Genomic DNA, 16,757 nt, shown 5'->3' with positions numbered 1-16,757 from the left:
GAACACACATACACACACGCACACACACACACATACACACACATACGTCCATTTTTTCTAAGGTGTGCCAAAATGTTCAGATACCTCTGAAACGTAAAGATATATAAAAATTTTCATTTTCGATTTTTTTGCGATTACTGTAACTTACCCTACGGGAAGTTAATTATTAAAAAAAACCTTGCAAAACTTTGAAAAAATTAAATTTTTGAGAAATTTTGAAATTTTTGAAAAAAATTAAAGAAAGAAATATTGAAAAATTAGATTTTTGGAATTTTGATTTATTTTGAAAATTTTGAACATTTTTTGAGCAATCGCGCTGCATAGCTGAATTGGAGTCGAAATATCAGAGCGCGGGAGCGCCGCGTAGTCGTCTAATGTGTAAACAATAGTACGGAAACCATGTACACAAAATTTGTACTTATTATTATAATCTTTACAAAATATCTGATAATACTATTTAAATATGTCTAATGTTCATTTTTGACCGCCGAATGGTATTGTGTTTTTATTGGATCTCCGGAGACGTTGAACCTGCCTTTACTAAAATTTTACCAGCATTTCGTTAATACAAGTAAAATGTTTTTGAATTATTTAAATAGGACGCTCCGTTATCTCAAAAACTAGAATACCATTTTTGGTAAACTGCCTTTGCCAAAAACTAATCAGCACGTTTCCTTATCAGTAGGAATCGAATGTTTTTTGAATTATTCAAATCGGTTAATTCGTGTTCGCGAAATAGTCGACGAAAATTTGTATCCGCACACACATCCATTTTTTCTAAGGTATGTCAAAATGTTCAGAAACCCTGAAACGTAGATATATAAAAAAAATTATTTTCGATTTTTTGAGATTACTATAACTTTCCCTACGGAAAGTTAAAAATGTTTGTTCCCAAAATTAATAAGAAAAAGAAATCCTTTAGTTCACAAAAATAATATATTAAATAATAATAACTATCCTCGTTCTTCAAGGATAGTACTTCCTACACGACTTCGTCGAGGGTAAAGTAGAAGGACTAAAAGGATTGGGAGGATGAGGAATGGTGAGATTGATGACTTACGCAAAAAGAAAACATAGGGACCTGAAAACAGAAGCACAGGACCAGGAGGCACCGAAGCAGAGGCTCTGAAAGAAAAATATATAAAAGTGAATAAAAAAATGATAAAGGGAATAATAAACAAGGAGGGCAAGAAAATCATTGATTTGCACCTTCGGGCAGACTATCATTTATTATTATTATTATGTAGTTAAACTTTGCTTACAAATTTATCTCGAACGCTCTGCTTACAAAGCAATATAAGTTTGCAATCACGTCAGATGTACAAAATGGATTACATGTAACGGCCAGTTAGTTCAGTTGTTGATTGCACTTCGAATCATAAACACTACGTTTTAATCTCATTTTAAAATACAAACAAACTAATTTTATTATCATTTAACAAGGATTTAAATAATATAATAAAATCGTCATATGTAATATTCTATATGAACTTTGAGTTTTCTATGAATAGTGTTGTGTTGTGATGGATTTTACTCTTGAAGCTTTTAATTTCGGATTACGCAGTGACATGTGACATTGATTTGGAAAATTTTGGAAAATAAATACAGTCGTAAGCAATTTATATATATTTGTGAATGCATGAATATATATATATATATATATATATATATATATATATTTATTATTTTCATTAGTTCTATTTGAAATTAATTAATAAATTAAATTAAACTATTTTTTAAATTAAGTAACCAGTAACATGAAAAACAAATTAACTTCGTTAACAAATAACAAACAAAATAGACAACACTTATTATTAATTTACATAAACTAATGACTTTAACAATGTTTATTCGCCATTCAATATGTTATTAAATAAACATTGATATTCATTCAAATCTTTAAATTAAATTTTTTGGATATACTTTCTATATATAAACTATATATCTATAAATTATTAATGGCTGCTTGAACCCTTTTTATCTAATTTTTTTATAACTTAAAATTGAAAGAAGAAGTAAATAAAAAGTTAGTTTTATATAAGATTTTATTTCTTTGTACATGTAGCAATCCTTCATTTGCGAATGAATTAGTATTCATTAAATATATCGATTAAATTGTGTGAATACTATAATAAAAATTATCTTACTATGAACTTAGGTTCAGTTTTGCGTTTTATGAAATTATCATATTTGTACAGTTAAATTTAAAATTTTATTTTAATACTGCTATAATGAAAGGTAACTTTTATTTACTCACTTTTAGGTGGTTTACATAAGTCACCGTTATAAAATTACGACAATAATTTTTACAATTGACTTATTAAGAAAACTAAGTTCTTTGTTTCGTATTTATACAGAGATTTTCTGTAATAAATAAAATACAGATAAAATGTATGTGTTTTGTACTTTTGTTATCTTTTTTATTTGTAATACATATTCTGGCATTCATAAATTGTAAGACGAGTTAATTTATTTATATATTTGGGATTTTTTTGAAAAGTACTTCACCTGTAAATAATTATAATATATATTTATATTATATATATATATATATATATATATATTATTTGCAATTATCTCATATAAAAATTATAGGTGCACGATCTAGTATATAGTATTTTTATCTGATTTTTTTATGATTCATCTTCAAACTTTTTAAGAGAAATCGCGTTTAATAACACAGTTTCAAAATGGAAAAAATGAAAAAAATTCCACGAGCTTTTTTATTTCAATTTCGACTTACTGTTTAGGAACAATTCCAATATTTATCAATTACCTAAATATATTTTACTAAGTGAATTATATAACAAGTAGTACTAAGTTAAATTATATAACAAGTAGTTTTTTGTTAAAAATTTATTAGAAATTTTTTACAACAATTCCAATAATTTACTTAATATTTTTGTTTTCTAAATTAATTTTTATAATCATTTCTTTCTCAATATACAATCACATTTCTTCAGAATAAGAATTGACACCGAATGTTTTCTGCACTTGAAAAAATACTGGTCTTAGCATATGTTTACGATTTTCGATGATCTTCACATTAAATGCTTATTCTTATAATTTTTATTTATTAAATCAGGAAGTCAAATGTCAAGGTTCATGTTTATTTTGATATTCTAGTACGTGATTCACGTATCGCTGCAATATGGAATAAAAACATATTTAAGTTTGTGTATTTTATATATAATTAATTATTATTCATGAATTTTATTATCACATAATAATAATTAGAATCTTGTTTTAAAGACCATTTAAAATATTTTCTGATTTTTAAATCCGACACGATCCGTAGGGTAAGGGGGTGTCCATTAATCACGTAATTGATTTTTTAGAGATTTTTGAAATCTCCCTCCCCCTTGGTGATTCGTGGTGATATTCAAAATTATCTCGCCTCCCTTTCCCACAAAAAAAAAATATTTTTGATTTTTTTTCAAATGTTCGGATTTTGTTTAAAAATTCAGATAGAGAATGAATACAGGTAATATCTTACTATACCCCTCCCTACCCCACATGGGACCTTAGGGGACGCTCCCTAAGTTATAGTAATTGCAAAAAAAAGACAATGAATTATTTTTATATATCCCTATGTTTCAAAGTCCTCTGAACATTTTTGAATACTTCAGAAAAAATCGATGTATGTGTCCATATATGTATGCATATGTATGCTTGTGTGTATGTATGTATGAGCGTATATATACAGTTTTTTGTCGACAATTTCGAGAGCACGGATCAACCGATTGGAATGATTCAAAAATATTCGGCAAAGACAAAGGTCTAGCCGTTTTGAAGGTACTAAGCAAAAAGTGCTAAAAATAAAAATTCAGTTTTTGAAAATAAATGATTCAAAATTCAGATTAAGTTATCAGAGACTTTGAATAAGCAGTTTGTTGTAGACTCGAATGCAATGTTATTTATATTTCGATTATAATGATATCGCAAAAATCATTTAATCAATTTATCATTTATGAAGAAATTGGAAATTTCCACGATTTTTCACTTTATTTGGTCCAATTTGTAGAATTTTCCTCATGATGTTCTATTGTTTGCAAAATCACAGGTCTAGCCGTTTTGGAGGTACGGGGCAAAAAGAGCTAAAAATTGCAACTCAGTTTTTGAAAAAAAAAACAGATTCAAAAAACATTTTTACATTAAGTTATCAGATATTTTATAGAGATTTTCAATAAGCAGTTTGTTGAAGGCTCAAATGTAATGTTTCACGAGAAGCAACCCATCGGTTTGCCATTAAGCATTTTCCTATGAGTAGCGATTATATTAGATACCTGTATATATCTCATAATTATAAAACAAATTCACTAATATCTTAAGAATAAATACTACATGTAATACGGTTCTGTTTCTAATTGATGGGAGTATGTCAACGCATATATTCTTACGACATGTATTTCAATAGTGAAGAACTTAATTACGAAACCCTAGTTTGAAATAATTGCTGATTTTAACATTCATAATATAAATCGCTACATAGATTTATGTATTGCATGTTAATGCAGAAGAACATACTTTTTTATAAAATCATAAATTGCTTGTTGTGAAACTATTTGTTTATACTTGATTACTTACAGTAGAATTATCGATTAAATAATACAATGGTCAGTTAGGCCAAATGCACCACTGTATAAATTAAATTACAGACATTAGCAATACAGATTAATTTTTATAATGATATAAAAACTATTATTTGATATTTGAAGGATAAATATACTAATAAATGTATATATACCTAGGTGACCTAGTTATACATATATTCTATAAAAATATTGCATTCAGTTATTTAATAAAAACATTTTAAAATTTAATGTAGACAACTTATCTGAAGTTCAGTTTCTAAACTCAAGCAATACTACACATATTTTTTTTTAACTACTTCGAAATGTCGATTATTTTTCTGGATACCAAATACGGCTTTTTGAGTTTAGTTTATATTATCTGGAATTTAATTTAATAAATCATCATTAAGACGTTTCTGTATATGGTAGAAAGACCTTCTCCCAAACATTAATAGTGACCACAGACTATTATAGAATATATTACTTGTATGTGAATCACACATGAAACCTACGCGATTTTATTTTGCCGAGTTAGATTAGATGAAAAGTTACGAATGGTAAAACTATAATTTTCTATAATACATTTTATTACATTTTTTTCTTTAAATTTCAATTATCTGACTAGCTTTAGTGATAGTAACTTGTTCAAATCTAGTTCAAATATATTAGGTAAAGTTTTCTAAACATTTTTGTTAGCTCAACACAAATAAATATGTACATTTATAATAGAAACATTTGTTTCTGAAAAAAGTGAAAAAACATTAATATTAGTTTTCATTTTGATTATAATGATATCGCAAAAATGACTACGGTTAGCTATGACCTTTAGTCTTGAGAAGGAAATTGGGATGTTTCATGATTTTTTACTTTATTTGGCCCAATTTGTAGATTTTAGCTCTTGATTATCTATTTTGTGCAAAATTAATCAGGATTTTTTTCAGATGCGTTATTTTTAACTTCAGTTTTTCACTGTTATGATTTTCCCACGTAATATAAGATTTGATACTTAATTTGTTTCCAAATGTTAATTTTTTTACAAGATATGTTTGTCTCTCCTCAATATTTGTATCATTTTCTATTTAGTATTATTATCCTCTGAAGGACTTTTAGATATAATTTATATATTATTGATTTTTCTACTATAATTTCTATAACAGCTTGTATGGCATAATTTCAATAACTGGAATCACTGTCAAAAACATGTTTTCATACTTTGGAGTCAATGTAGAATTTTGCTCTATAATTTCACTCTGTGAATGTTTTTTTTTCTTGTTTTTTTTTTAACTTAATTAAAATTGGTTATTACCAGTAATACCAGATTTACTGTTACTAACTCTCCAATTGTGTGTTTAAGAAAATGTTACATGTTGGAACGATTTATTATTTAGCAGACTCTATTTGTTATAAACAAGGTTAGTTGAAATTTGACTAAAATTCAGAATTAATCTCCTAATCTCTAAACTTATACATAAGTCCTTGTATTAATCATATTCCATTCTACAATCGCTTGGATATTTAATCCAGTGAAAGCAAATAAAAATATTAGTTAAGTAGTTAAAAAGGACCAAATAATTATCAACGTGTAATATAGACATGAATTCATTGAATTTAATTTATTTTTATTGTTTTGAATTAATTTTAAAAATGTTTTTATTCCCAAAAATCATTTCGTTTTAAACAAGTAAATTTAAAAAAATGTTAATAACCAACAAATGTAAACTTATAGGGAATAGAACGGAGGTTAAAAGAACGCGGGTAAAAAGGTACACCACCATTATCTCCAAACCAAGTAGTGGTAAAATGATGTGTAATCAGTAATTGTCTTAAAAATCGGAAGATATCGCGATTAAATCGAATTGAATTGAACTGAATTTTTGTCCCTTTTGTCTATGGGGTAAAAAGGTCTAGGCAACACATTTTCAAAAAAAGCTGAAAAAACATATTACTAACATCCCGTAGGGTACGTTATTGTAATGGGCCGAAAATCGAAACTAAATTTTTTTTACATTTCTCGACGTTTTGAAGGTTTCTGAACATTTTGGCATACCTCGGAAAAAATTAGTTTTTTGCTAAGGCAGGTCTAGCAGTTACGGGGATAAAGAGAAAAGAGTCCAGAAAATAGAAATCGAGTTTTTGAGAGAACGGAGCATCCGATTTGAATGATCTAAGAAACATTCAATTGGTAATGTTTGCGAGAAGTGTTTATTAGTTTTTAGCAAAGGCAGGCCCGGCCATTTTGGAAATACGGAGCTAAAGTGTAAAAAATGGCAGTTTTTGAAAGAACTAAGCGTCCGATTTAAATGATTCAAAGAACTTTCTGCTTGCCTTAACAAAATAATTGATTTTGGAAAAAAAATTGTTTCAACTTTTTTCAAAAAAAAAAATTTTTTTATATCGAAAATAATTCAGATTTTATTTTTAATTTTGACTAAAGTTTCAAATCTCACATATACTAAAGAATTATTAGATGCTTTTAAAAAGAATAATAGTTATTGATTTTGAATTAGAGGTTGAAAAAATACTATATACATACTACAATGCGAAGAGATAAAATATATTTTATCAAAAACCATATAACTCTTCGCATTGTAGTATTTATAGTATTTTTTCAACTAATTCAAAATTAATAATTATTGACAATATTCTTTCTGAAAGCATCTAATAATTCTTTATGAAGTTCTGAAAAAAAAATTAAAAATAACATTAACCACATATTAAAAAGCAAAGATTATTTTCAAAAGTTTTATTTTAAGATATTTCAATATTACTTAATTATCAGTGATGCGCACACATATATTGACACATTTATATTTATTAATTAACATAATTATTTAAATATTTTAATTTTGATAATTACATGTACTTAATTAGGATGCAACTTTTTTCCTCACCACCCATGGGGTAAAGTTGCCAGGCGCGTTTTTTTTAATGTGGTGTCGCCACAGAAATAGATACTTCTATTCATATTTACGTTTCTAACATTTCAGATGGAAATGGATATAGTGTAAATACTACTAAGTATCGATTTGTGCAGCCCTAATCCACTTAAACTAACTTACATACTAATTATACCTAACTGACCCGAATATATCGCGAAAAGTAGAACCCCCGCGAAATGACCTAATGTACCCAAAAATTTCGGTTTTTAAAAATGAAAGAACCTCTCGTGGTACAGAAAATAATCAATATAAAATGTGTACTTTAGTATTTCAGCGGTGATTGTAAGTTTATAAGAAAAAGAGCATTTACATGATGTACCCCCCAGATCCACCATGTAAACACTGGAAAAAAAACTTCATAGGTTCCCAGCCTATGAAGTTTAAAGACAAATCATTTTGTGATTTGAAATTATTAATTAATGTAAAGAAAAGCGCGAAAAATGTAAGAAAGGTTCTTTCACAACGCCAACCCTTTGAGCTCTGAATAAAAGCACGCGAACAACCCCAAAAAAGGTACGACCGAAAATTTTAATGTCAAAACGCCCCCTAATCTGATATTAACTAAATACTACTATAATACAATAATATAATACAACAAACTATACAATAAGAATAGAAAGTCTTATCTCACAGTTAATTTTCCTTTCGATTATGTCATATCTTCCAATTCAGTTGTAGGCGGTAGTTCAGGTAGTAGTGGTGCTAGTTGGTTTTGAGTATATAATTTTCTAGCAAATCTTGTGTAAGACCTAAAAAGATATATAAAGATAAAATTCGTATGGATTGTAGAAGTAATTATTGGTACCCACTTGCACACATCTTTTAATTAGTAATGGTCTCTTGGTGGTCGGGTATACTCGTATCTTGGTAAGCCATATAATACAATACAATGTCTTCTTGGAAAGACATCTGAAATTAAAAAAAAAAACAAATGCCCCTAATAGGGACGAACTTACAAACGGGGCCCCGGTTATATTAATAAAAGAATTTATGGTTATAACTAAGTCTAATTAACAATAATACGATAAAAACCTCTACATATGCATATCCTCCCGGCAGTTATTTCGAAGTCCTGGTGCTTTGTGGTGCGAAAAGAAACTAATTCCGTAAGCCTAAAATAAAAAGTGGTTTAAAAAATATAAAGAAAAAAGATTTATACATATTACTTAGCAGTATGCTAATAATTTTAGTGTCTTGGTACATCAATTAGTCTGACCAATTTTCTCCTATGGGTTGTGGAAGTAGTTCTTGGTACACACTTGGTAAGCAATTTTCTTGGGAAGACATCTGAAATAAGAAAAAAAACACAAATGCCCCTGATAGGACAAACTTACAAACGGGGCCCCGGTTATATTAATAAAAGAATATATGATTATAACTAAGGTCTAATTAACAATAATACGATAAAAACCTCTACAAATGCATACCCTCCCTCCTGGCAGTTATTTGGAAGTCCTGGTGCTTTGTGGAGCGAAAAGAAATTAATTCTGTAACCCTGAAATAAAAAAAAGATTTATACATATTACTTAGCAGTATGCCAATATTTTTATGTCTTGATACATCAATTAGCCTGACCAATTTCTCCTTTGGGTTTGTGGAAGTAGTTTTTGGTACTCACTTGGTAAGCAATTTCATGGAAAGACATCTGAAATGAGATAAAAAAAACACAAGTGCCCCTAAAAATAGGGGCAAAAATACAAACGGGGCCCCGGTAACAAAAATAAAAATATTATATACTTATATCTAACCAAGGTCTAATTATTTAATATTAACTTATGAATACGAGAAAACCTGTAGGTATCCATATTGAGGTGAACTGAAAGGGTTAAGGGTACTCTTGTTAGAGTGTAAAGATTGCTATTTGGTATGTTTAGCATCTCACTCCCCAATATGAAGGGTTTAACTTAGCGCCCTAAATTCGACTCAACAAAACCTGCAGTTACCAGCGGAGATTTTAACTAACTACACGATTAAAACAGAATCTACTTACCAACTTATTGATAGTTACCGAGTTATGTTTACAGATCCGAGAGCTTGACCGCACTTATGTATAGTGATGCATTAAGCCTAAATTCGAATGTACTAACGATGAAAAGCTAGAAATGATTAAAAATGTATAGAACGGCGTAATTACGCAGGAGAAAGCTTAAAATCGGAAAACTCGATCGGATTTTCTAGATCGTGTTCTTTTTCCCTGGCACAACATCAGAACCATCACTAATGCACTAACTTGTGTCCTCCGTATTGGATTGACCACCTGAGAGGACTGATACTAAAAAACGATCGCGACTCCGGACCTCATACGATAGGAGCCTCATAGGCAGGTGGGGATTTAGTTTAGAAACTCCTTGGAAATGATATATGTAGTCTTTATCGCGACTCTGGACCACATACGACAGGAACCATATAGGCGGGCGGCGGATGTAGTTTGCACTAAAGGTTGTGCAACCCTTTGGAAACATTGCATGCTGTCGTTACAAAGACGCAATCACTTTTTAAGTATCAGTCCTTTGAGGTAGTCAATCGAGTCGGAAGTACACAAGCCCTCGAGGCAGTTAGTGTATAGTGGTGCGTGTATTGTTCCATGGGCGAAGAACACACAATCCAGAAAAAGTCAGGGTTCTCCGATTGTATGCGATCCCCTTTGTCATCACGCCATATCATACACATCTATAATTTCAAGCTTTTTGATCAACCAAAACAATAGTATATCAGAATTTAGACTTAAGACATGACTACAAAATACAGTCATATCTTGGCACCTACGACGAACACAACTAGGTAACATTAAATAAGTTAATAAGTATAGATTCTGTTTCATTTGTGTAGTTAGTTACGCACTCTACAGATAATTACCGGTTTTTATTAAAAGTCAAAGATTGGGGCGCCAAGGTAAACCCTGTATATTGGTAAACGCAATGCTAAGATGTACCAAGTAGCAGTCATTGCACCCCAAAAAGGATACCTTCAACCTTTTTAATCCACCACAATCTCCTAGTAGTCCTGGGCTTGCCGTCGCGGTGAGAAATTAATTCTGCAATCCTGAAATAAAAGTGACTTGAAAGAAATGAAATAAACAATGACTTATAAATACTATGTGGTAGCCTGCTCGCATTTACCTGCTGCCAGTGCTCTGGTACATCATATAGGTACACACCTTCTCCTGTTCGTTGTTGTAGTATTCAACCTCCTGGTATCTGTAGTTGAGGCCCATTTACACTAAAATAAATGTCAATTTTGTTATTTTTTTACATAATTTAGGGTTTTGCATCATCTTACCTTTTTTTTAACTTCAAACATTACGTCTTCAACATTTCTCCGTTTAGGAGACTTATTGTGCAATCACAATAAATTTAAATTATTTAATTAAAACATATTCATTGCATTGCAGCAGAAAAATCAGTCAAAATAAAAACAAGTAATTTATTTAACAAAGTTTTTAGATTTTTAGACGAGTTATTTACATCCGTGCTACTAATAAAATAATTCCAAAAAATTAAACATTGTACTAATAATACTAATTATAAATTAAAGTGTATGGGGTTGCGTTGCTTCTGGGAAAAACATCGCAAGGACCCATACACCGAATGAAAAAAAAAATTATTAACGAAACACGAATTACTAGAACCTGCCGTGGGGGGTAGGCGACAGGAACACATTTAAACGCGGAAATCGTTTCAAACGATATTAAAATTACGAAAAAGTCCTCGCACGAACAAAAAAAATTAAAATGTGGACGCAAATAGCTCAAAATTATAAAAAATAATTAAAAATTGTCAATGTGATTGAATAAAAAAAAATTCATGCACAATAAATCCCTAAAGCAATCCGGCACTGCGCAAAACACTGTATGAAATCTGAAACAAAATAAATGTAGTCAATCGTAAATATTTGAAATATAACATTTATATTAAAATTTATTATTATTTAATTATATTCAAATTTAATAATCTAAAGTTTGCATTGAATTATTTATGTTAACTCAAAGGCTAAAATTAAATATTTTCACAACAATAAACACTGAGGCGACACTTCAGCACTAATATTTTGAATTAGAAAATGTAACGCAAATCGTTTAATATCAAAGAGACGAATTTTTACTTCAATTTATTTACATTCTTATAATTATAATTCAACAGACAATCAAGTCAAATCAGATCAACCAAAACACAAGTTCCATGACACGTATTTGAAACTGAATGATTACATAATACATAAATATTTTTTGAAAGACTTACCACTGACTGCAGTGTCCCCCGAGAGATCCAAATACAGAGTGATTTCAGTTGTTATTACGCACTTCTTTTATTCGGGTCAGAAAGGAACAAAACTATGAATTGATACCAGATGATACTAAAATTCAAAAATTCAAAAATTGTTATCTAATTGAATAGTTTCGGGTTCGGAACCATAGAGGGTGCAATACAAAAAGGTTATTGTACCTTACAATCAGTCATAATTCAACCTTCGTGACGGATGGTCGAAATTATTACTGCTAATATTTGCATCTAGTTCTGTTTGATTCATATATTTGATTTGATTGTGAAGTATTATTTGTATTAAATACGTTTTTATTTGTATTTGTGTCTTTATTAATTAGTGCGTTTTTATATATACATTTCGTTACGGTACGAGAAGTTCCAGCAATTTGCCTTAAGGCACAATGCCATACACCCCACTAGTTTTATTTTATTTTATTTCTCACAAAAAAGTTTATTAATTTGATAATTTTTATTTTAAAGATGATACATCACTAATAATATTAATGAGGCGCCCTTGAATAAGTTTGATTAGAAAACGAATAACATTCTATTTCATAGAGAATTATCTAGATCAAGATCAATCCTTAAAATAAATTGCCGTGACAAAAAAAATCGGAAAAATTTGCCGCCCCCCAAATTGTGCCGCGCTAGGCACTGATGATAAGCGTAGTTAATATATATAGACTTTTAAATAATAAAATCTTTTTATCATTTAGGTGTGTTTATTTATATTATCTTTGTGAATTTTATCATTTACGATTATTTGATTTACCTTCGTGTCATTCAACTATTATTCGAATGAAATGCTAAAAACAAGTCATTTATTAATTTTTCATTGCGATAAAAACAGAGCGAAAATAATTAGCGCTTATTAAAAATAGAAATTTGTTTGAAAAATCTTTTCTAATGCAATAACGATGTCTTTGACTTTTTATAATTACCATGTTACAATTGCGCGATCGTGTGCGCTTGTTTTATGCTAATTGCTCGTGCGCGTTTCATTTCGACATGCAAAGTGGAGAAGAAAGTATTCAGATAACACATTAGATAAATCTTGGAATCTTCAAGCAACAGTTGTCTGTGTTGTTGACACGGATACCACCGATTTTGTGATAGGACAAATAGGAAAAGGCTTAAAATATACTAGAGGTATCTGCCTTGTGGTAAAGGTTGAGGACGTGGACCGGCAATTCCTAATTGTTCGATCCCAACCTTCGCGATCTCAGACAAAATAATACCAAATTTCTACTTGCAGTAAACAATTCTAAATAAGTTCATGTTACTTTTACTCTACGCCAAGGTTCATGCCCTCCTGTTAGTTTGAGTGGTAAATTGGTTCCTATATCCAATGTAGTAAAATATCTGGGAATACTTTTGGGTAGAAGGCTGTTGAAACATATAATTAAGAAGTGCTAGCAGCTCGAACTGACACTCGGCAATTCAATTGGTTGATGGGCTGGAAATCACAAGTTTTAATAGGAAATAAACTCATAATATACAAGACAATTATTAAACCAATATGGTCGTACGGTCTACAACTATGGAGTGCGGCTAGTAATTCAAACTTAGCAGTACAGAGGTTTCAGAACTGTTCGCGCCGATCAAAGCAGGCGGTTATGCGAATATAAAAACAAAAAATCATCTATCAAAAAATCATACAAATCAATCAATCAGTCACGTATCAAAAACTGTATTAAAATTATTGTATACGTAATATAAAATAAATATATACAGTTATTCAATTAAGTGTTTTACATATGGTCCTTCGAAAAGTAAATTCAAATTCAATCAAAACAAGATCCTAAAAAACAAGAACGAAATTCTGAAATATATCGTGAATGCTTCAAAATATGTTCCAAACTGGCTAATACATTGAGATCTAAGTATTCTAACTATGAAAAAGACAATTAACCATTCCATCTCCAGATACCACACTCGGCTAAGTCGACATCCATATCAACTAGCCTGTGTCCTGCTCAAGCCTTTACCACCAAAGCGACTTAAGGGAAGAAACTGCAATGATTTATTACATCAAACTACATAAAATCTAATATTATTACCCCAGAAGGTGCTATCGCAGAATAGCTTTAAATATTTTAAAAGTGTACACCTTAGAGCCTTAGACTTTCAACTCACGATCATTAAATTTTTTTGAAGTTTCTTCAAGGTCTATTTTTTCATATTGGGAACTTTGTGAGTATTACACTAGACTAGTGTATTATTTTCTATCATATTTTATTATTCAAATCCATCTGCAAAATTTCACAAAAAAATTAAGCACATGAAAAGACTATAATTGTTCCATGAGACATATTAAATATTTCTTTTGTTATGAATATTTACGTTTGTTGTTCTAATGTTTTTCTTTCAAATGGTAATGAGATGCCGTTGTAATTACAAAGATATATTATTACTGGAAAAATTTAGTTATCAAGAATCATAATAAACGAGTAGATAAAGATAAGCGCGTTTTTGAACATGACACCAACAAAATATTTTCTTTGGTGTTTTGTTTTATTTAAATTCCAAACTGCGAAGATGTCTCAAATATTTTTAAATATCTAAAACTCAGAGGATGTTTTCAATGGAGAAGACCTCTAAATGCCAAATATAATTTATCACATAGGCTAATAGAAACTTTGTTTTCTGATTTTCTATTAAATAATAAATAAAAAAAAAATATCTATAACTATATATTGAGATTCTACAATTATTACTATGCACATTTATTTATGTATTTATTTTCAAGAATAAAATATATTATTGATAACTGTTTTTTTACTCGATTTTTTATATTGCAATTAGATAATAGCGTCTTGTATGAAATAAAGAGTAATTTCTTTCACAAACAAACTATTTTCTTGATGAGTTAATTGCGTAATTGTAATTGCTTTGTTTTAATCAGAGTAAGGTAATTATATCTGTATAACTGTCTTCAAGAAGTCAGCGAGATACAATTAAATATCGCTAACATATTGCAATCCAGCATCGGTAAATTTTTTATTTTACACCTACAATTGGTCATCATACTTCCATATGTTCAAGTAAATTTGAGAAAATGGTAGAAAAAGTTTTTTATTCGCTTTGTAATATTTTTTTAGAAGAAGATTTACATAAAAAAGAGTTAGTTTTTTTATATTTCTTTTATTGAACTCTGATAAACATTTAGCCACATAAATAATATCCAATACATAGTTAGTTAAAATAAGACATTGTGTCTGCTTGCCGATGGCACACCTATGTGTATCCAGTCTTTGGAAAAAATAGCTAAAAACATATATTTTTAATTAGACTTTAAGTGCAAATTTTACTGAACATGGTTCGATAGTTGTTCAATTAGTTCAGACAGTACAGTTACTAAAAGTCAAATTGTGCACAACCCAACCCTATCCCCTCATTTGGAGTTATATTTCTTTAATTTTGTATATATCAGTATCAGTTATAATCAGTCTAAGTCAGCCTAATATTTTTTTTAGTTTTTTATATTTTAATGTATTCCTTGGAATTATAACTATCATAAAAGATAATAAATTACAAATAAGGATGAAGTCATTATTTGATAATGATGAAAAGTGATCTGTAAATAAAATAGTTACGACTTTGTTATGTAATAATTATAGCTGAAATTTTATTTTTTTGAATCTTTTACTATCTAATTCAGGGTAAAATTTTTATTTTTTGAATCTTTTACTATCTAAGTCAGGGTAAAAATATATTGTCAGGAGATGAGTTTGACAAGTTTTCGGGTTGGTATAGAAAATTGGTCCACACATATAGGAAATTTTTATATACAACATAAACATAATCGTAATATTTTCTATTTAATGCTTAGAATTAAAACTAGAAATACTACGACAATTTTCAAATGTTTACACGAAAAGAAGGAAAAGGGGAGGCATAGAAAAATTAATATGAACTTCTTTTTAGTAATAATAGGACTTTTACAAAAAAATTTCCTATATATGTTTCAAAATCAAATACTTTACCATCAATGTTATAAAATGACAGTGCGTGTGAGTATAATATAATACAGTAGTTTGAAATGCTGCATGTAATAATTACTGACAGCATTACTGAAATCTGTTCAATTGAATCGAATTTTAACCGGAAGAATGTCTATTTCAAAAGCATTATACAGAATATATTACACTCTTTTATTATGCTAAGTACGAAAATCTCATATATGTGTAGACCAATTTTCTATACGAAACCGAAATTTGACAGTCATTTCCTGACAAACTTAAATGAAACACTAGGCTTCACTCATTGGAGTGAACTCTAGTTATTTTTTTTTTCTTTTTCTTTTATTATTATTATTATTATTTTTATTATCATTATTTTTATCTATTTATTTGTTTATTATTATTTTTTTTCGATTTTTTTGTGTCACAATAGACTAAATTGTATCTTTATTGCTATTAATAAATAAATAAATAAATAAAAATCCTGACAATATAATTTTTTAAAATAAAAATAAAATCAAAAACAAATGAATAACTAACAATAATATAACATTTATGTTAATAATAATAATTTGAATGAGATACAAAGTAATCTCATTGATACAAAATAATGAAGGTGTTCTGTTGTAAACGCGTATAAGATCTTTTATGAAAAGTTCCTCTTTCGATAACTTTGGTTGTTAGGTTGAATTTAACCTTTGTAGGGTTATTGGGTTTAATTTTATATTTTAGTTGAAAAGGCATTTGTGTCAGCTAATATCAATAACGAAAAAATATCAATTGTTAGCTACTAACTCCAGGACTTAATAATTAATGAACCAGTGGAGATACCTTAATTAACTTTAAGGCATTGTTAATAGCAAGAGTAGGTATTAACTATTATTTAGGTATTAACAGAAAAATCAAAAGATGCGGTTCTTATTACACACTAATGACTTATATATACTTATATAGTTTTACTTGATAGAAGGTTTTATATGTTAACAAGCAAACCGGGCAAGCTCCGTTTCTCCACCAGAT

General features: G+C 29.0%; 1 protein-coding gene across 1 annotated transcript in view; it reads left to right on the top strand.

Annotated features, from left to right (window-relative positions):
* Window positions 1-1,488: 1,488 nt before the first annotated feature.
* The window catches only part of LOC113372384, a 103,752-nt gene continuing 88,483 nt past the window's right edge, over window positions 1,489-16,757 (top strand). Inside the window, exon 1 of the mRNA XM_026612706.1 lies at window positions 1,489-1,610. The gene's annotated coding sequence lies outside the window, so the exon portion shown is untranslated. The remainder of the gene's footprint in view (window positions 1,611-16,757) is intronic.

The sequence above is a fragment of the Ctenocephalides felis genome, unplaced genomic scaffold (genome assembly GCF_003426905.1).
Source record: "Ctenocephalides felis isolate EL2017-DRISC unplaced genomic scaffold, ASM342690v1 CF-g0.4_SCAFFOLD_01604, whole genome shotgun sequence".
Taxonomy (NCBI): domain Eukaryota; kingdom Metazoa; phylum Arthropoda; class Insecta; order Siphonaptera; family Pulicidae; genus Ctenocephalides; species Ctenocephalides felis.
Note: the sequence above shows the minus strand (reverse complement) of the source record. Positions and strands in the feature narration are given on the sequence as shown.